The 5,736-nt window shown below is 45.3% G+C and overlaps 1 non-coding gene across 1 annotated transcript; it reads left to right on the top strand.

The window, feature by feature from the left end:
- The first annotated feature begins 4,810 nt into the window (after positions 1–4,810).
- On the top strand, positions 4,811–4,883 carry trnak-cuu (transfer RNA lysine (anticodon CUU)). The gene has a single exon. It is a non-coding gene; the product is annotated as a tRNA-Lys (tRNA).
- The last annotated feature ends 853 nt before the right edge of the window (positions 4,884–5,736 follow it).

The following is a 5,736-nucleotide window of genomic DNA, read 5'->3' on the forward strand; positions in this document are numbered from 1 at the left end:
ACATACGACAGTCCCGCCATTCTGGGAATTAACCTAGTAAACCTACGCTGCACTCCCTCAATTTGACTGGGGGAATCATTCACATTCTCAATCCCACTGCTGGACTTTGCCAACTAGAAAGACTGGATGGTGCTTTGTCGTCTGAACAATCCCTCAGGATTGAGGATGACTTGCTTCCACTTCATGGTGTGGGTTCTGTGGCAGCTAATGAGATTGCAGACTACTCCTTCCACAGCTGGCATTGGTACATGGGTAGGTTATGTTGTGAAATGGTGCACTGTTGCCATCATCACTGTGGCTCCATGCGCTCCTGAACCATAGGCATGAAGTTCTCATTGCCACCCAGAACATTCCTTCTCCAATTTAAGTGATCACCGTGCAGAAGGCACTGAGTGCATCTTTGAATATTTTCTCTGTCATTCCCTACAACTGTTGTAAGAATCTACTATTGACATGCAAGTGATGTGGTTTGTCCAGCACAACTCAATGTATACCCTGGAGTTTAGAAGGATGAGAGGGGATCTTATTGAAACATATAAGATTATTAAGGGATTGGACACGCTAGAGGCAGGAAACATGTTCCCGATGTTGGGGGAGTCCCGAATCAGGGGCCACAGTTTAAGAATAAGGGGTAGGCCATTTAGAACGGAGATGAGGAAAAACGTTTTCACTCAGAGAGTTGTGAAGCTGTGTAACTCTCTGCCTCAGAAGGCAGTGGAGGCCAATTCCCTGGATGCTTTCAAGAGAGAGTTAGATAGAGCTCTTAATGATAGCGGAGTCAAGGGATATGGGGAGAAGGCAGGAACGGGGATGATCAGCCATGATCACGGTGAATGGCGGTGCTGGCTTGAAGGGCCGAATGTCCTACTCCTGCACCTATTGTCCTTTGTCTATTGTCTAATGTCTCAGTGCAGAGCATGTGGTCCAAGAGGGAGATACAGCCATTTTACCTTTCAGTGAATTTGGATGATTTCTCAGAGAAAGTATTGTTGACATCTTTTCCAGTCCCCTCACTCAGCAGCATATAGCCGGGCAGGATTTACTGCTGCTCGGTAGACCAATATGGTTTACTCGGTGGGCTGAAGGACCTACTTCTGCACTGTATCTTTATACTAAACTAAATGTTCAACCTAAAGGAGCTTCAAAATGTCCACAGGTTATGGGCTGCCCTGATGTCTGCCATAATTGGCATGTGTGAAGAGACTCATGACTTCTCCAACAAAGAGACCCCGGTCTGGTTTGGTGAGGATGTCCAGGAGATTGAGGAGCTAACTGACTGCATAAAGAGTGATGCAACTATAATTAGTAGACAGTAATTTGCAGTGTACCTCTGGGCTACAGTGTACCTGACTGTCTTGTGGTCAGTCCAGCTGGCATTGAATATAGGCCACGAATGACCAAATTATGCGTTGATTAAACCTTAATGACACTTCACATACACGCTCCCGACGTTTGCATCTGAACCTACTGCTTAATTTAGAAAGAAATTCAAAAACAGATACAAGTAAAATTATGTGAAAGTCTAGTAGTGGTTTCATTGCAACTGTTCCAGTACAGAGTTCAGATTGTAAATTCACAGTATCTTTTCAAGACACGAAAGGTTTTTCAGCACAGAGTTCACAGTCCCATCCTGAACTAATTTATTTCCAAAAGTATTTTACATGCATAATTCAGATTTGATTTTTTTTGTAAATGTAGGAACACGGCTTTGTCGGGCCCACCGAGTCTACGCCAACCATTGATCAACCGTGCACAACAGGTCTATGTCATCATGCTTCTCATTTTTATTATTTTAAAAACCTATTTTAGAAGCCTGAATTTTACTTTTGCACAAGCATACCTTTCAGTGGAATATTATAAGGGGGAAATCCATTAAGCTGGCTGACTAATGTTTATTGATGAAACATGCGTCACCTCCATGACATATCTTTAAAGCTGATTTAGTGTGAAAAAACAAAATGTAAATCATTTAAGCCAATGTTAAGACCACAGGCATATCTATTCTTTAGAATATGTGTCTAAAGTTGTGACATAGCCCCGGTATGAGATTCTAATGTGTCATGAAATCTGCAGAGAGGCAATGATTGAGTACTGAGTCTGTGAAAAGCAGATCAGGATGGGACTTCCAGATTCCGGCGTCATCTTTTCATTCCCGTTTGCCTGCAGTTTTGCTGGCAGGTCAGGATAACATCATTCTTTGTTTCATGATTGCAGAGCAACACCAGCAGCTTAGTGGCAGCTGGAGGCTTTTTCATATTGGACATGCTGTGGATGAGACCTCTGCTCAGCTTACGGCCGTGGTCTTGGATAACCAAGCCGTGCTTCTGGCTGCAGCCTGCACCTGTCACAACACTCCGAGGATCCCAGATCCCACAGCGAGTGTACATTTTCTCCAGCTTTGATTGTAACTCTTTTGGGACGGAGGCCAGGATGATGAAAACGCCGAAGGATTTAGAATTCCTTTGGAACTGAAAGTGAAATTTCATAGCTGGAAAACCCAATGTGACAGACAAGCCCAACTGCATCCACCAAGGTGCTTATCAAAAATTGGATTCACTCCCCCCCCCCATTATATCAACCTTCCTTTCGTTCCAGAAATGCAGAGGAATTTGAAAGACCGTGTGTCTGTCTGCATGTGTGCCACTCTCTCAGATATAAAGCTGGTAGATTAATATTAAAGGAAACCCATAATTAATTTTGGAATCACTTCATTCCATCTATTGATAATAATATTAACGTTGTCTGTTTCTTGAACACTTTTTTTTTTGAAGATGCAGCCTGGAAACAGGCCATTGGCCTACCATGGAAAGATGTACTTTTGAGATGTGAAAGCAGCGTATGCGGTCATAGGGAGAACGTGCAAACTCCATGTTCCCAGCACCCAATGTTGGGGTTGAACCCGGGTTTCTGTGAGACAGAAGCTCTGACAGCTCAGCCCTGTAATTATAGTTCGAGGAACTCAGTCACTCTACACTGGTTCCCTGCAGAGCGCTGATTTGTTGTCATTTTGTTTAGTCTTCCAGTCAAAATGCTTACCACCGCATACTGCCCCGAACATGAACATCAGCATCTGCTCCAGTTCTGCTCTGCTGTTACTGGGAAGCTGGGTGTCGAGAACCTTTGGGAAATCCTTTCTCTCCACTGGTCCCACCCCCAGGCAATGAATCACTTCAATCCTTCAGTGAGCAACTGCCTGTGAGAGTGTTATGTTTGGTGGGATGGGGCAAGTTTTGTGGTCACTGAGTGCCTCCCAGGACTATAGACTGGCCAACACTGAGTGTGGTTTGTGACAGGGACTGGCAGTATGTTCCATTTGATGGCAGACCCCTTTTGATTCTATGACCTCAAACATCACCCACTGGATATGTCATAGAGTCATACAGCACAAAAACAGGCCTCTCTATCTGACTTGCCCATGCCGAACAAAATACCCCGTCTATAGTACTCCCACCTGCCCGCGTTTGGCCTATAACCCTCTGAACTTTTCCTATCCATGGCCCAAATGTCCTTTAAATGTTGTTATAGTACCTGCCCCACCATCCTCCTCTGGCAGCTTGTTCCACATAATATTCACCACACTCAGTGTGAAAATAATTCCCCTCGGGTTTCTATTAAATCTTAACCTCGCACCTTGAAGCAGTGTTCCGTGGTTCTTGATTCCCCTAGTCAAGGTGAAAGACTCTGTGCATTTACCTTATTTATTCCCCTCATGATCTTATACACCTCCATAAGATCACCCCTCATCCTCCTGCACTCCAAGCTATAAAGTTCTAGCTTGGTGAACCTCTCCCTATAGCTCAGGCCCTCAAGTCCTGGCAACATCCTCTTTCCAGCTTAACAACATACTTACTAAAGCAGGGTGACAAAAACCGAACACAATACTCCAATTGCGGCCTCAACGACGTCTTGTGCAACTGTGGCATAACATTCCAACTTCAATACTCCCCACACAGACTGATGAAGGACAATGTACCAAAAGCATTCTTGACCACTTGTGACGTCACAGTCAAGGAATTATGTACCTACACTCCTAGGTCCCTCTGCTCGACAACACTCCCCAGTGGCTGCCATTCACTGCGAAAGTCCTGCCCTGGTTTAACTTCCCAAAATGAAACACCTCCTTCTTATCTGCATTAAACTTTCCCAACTAATCAAATTCTGACATAATTTTTGATAACCATCTTGATACCACCCACTGTGGTGTAATCTGCAAATTTACTAACCATGCTTTCTGCAGTCTCATCCAAATTGTTGATTATGAACCACAAATAGTATTGGGCCCAGCACTGATCCCTGAGGCACTCCACAAGGCCTCCAGTCTGAAAAACATCCATATACCATCACCTCTGCTTTCCTCCATGAAGCCAATGCACTATCCAGCCCACTACCTCTCCCTGGATCCCATATGATCCCATGTGATGGAAGCTGTTTCCATCCCTTCTATTTTAGCTGCACTGTCCTCCCAGCCCACAGGTTTCTCCATGGCAATGAACTCAACATTTTTTGCTGGCCTTCAAGCCAAGCAAGTTCAACAGAACTGGTCATTCATGCGTCTTACATTCAAAGGTTTCAAAGGTCAAAAGTCTTTTATTGTCACATGTACCAATTAAGGTACAGTGTTATGTGAATTACCAGACAGCCATATTAAAAAAAAGCAACAAGACGCATAACTACATAAAAGTTAATATAAAACCATCCACCACAGCAGATTCTGCACATTCCTCACTGTGATGGAAGGCAAAAATTCCAATCTTCTACCTCTCGGCTAACAGCCCGGCTAGCTCAGTAACAGCCCGGCTAGCTCAGAACAACCCGGCTAGCTCAGTCGGTAAAGCATGGGACTCTTAATCCCAGGGTCGTGGGTTCAAGCCGCACGTTAGGCGTTCTTTCATTTCACTGCACATCGTGTATGTGCATGTGACAAATAAACTTGACTTGACATAATTCTCATGCGGTCGGGGCAGTCGAACCATCCGTCAGGGCGATTGAAGCTCCCGGAGCCGGTGGTCAAAGCCTCCGCGTCGGGGCAATCGAAGCTTCCGTGTCGGGGCAGTCGAAGCTCCCGCGGCTTGGAGTTCCCGAAGTCGGTCTCTGACCAGAGACAGCGGGCTCCACAATGTTAAAGTCCGCAAGCACCCACGGTTGGAGCTCTGAGATTGATCCCTGGCAATGGGATCGCGAGCACTGAGATGTTAAGTCCGCAAGCACCCGTGCTGGAGCTCTCAAAATCGGTTTCAGGCAAAGGCCGTCAACTCCTTGATGTGAGGCCACAGTACGGACGGAAATACGATACAGAGAAAAATCACATCTTCGTCGAGGTAAGAGATTAGAAAAAGTTTCCCCCAACCCCTCCCCCCACATAAAACAGCAAAGCACAGTACAGAATATAATGAAGGTTTCTCCTGCGGTTTCTTTTGCTTGGAAATTCACATTTTCCTCTTATTCTTGCAATGGGCAGAGCTTGTACGCTAGTAGAATTAGACCTGATTAGGTAGCCCTGTTAGCTTCCCGAGAATTCACTGACGCTGGTCGAAACATAGACATAGGCATAGAAATCCTGGAAAATAGATGCAGAAGTAGGCCATTCGGCCCTTCGAGCCAGCATCGCCATTCCATAAGATCATGGCTGATCATCCAAAATCAGTTCCCCGTTCCTGTTTTTTTCCCCATATCCCTTGATTCCTTTAGCCCTAAGAGCTAAATCTAACTCTCTCTTGATTGGCCTCCACTGCCTTG

The sequence above is a fragment of the Rhinoraja longicauda genome, chromosome 1 (assembly GCF_053455715.1).
Source record: "Rhinoraja longicauda isolate Sanriku21f chromosome 1, sRhiLon1.1, whole genome shotgun sequence".
Lineage (NCBI taxonomy): Eukaryota > Metazoa > Chordata > Chondrichthyes > Rajiformes > Arhynchobatidae > Rhinoraja > Rhinoraja longicauda.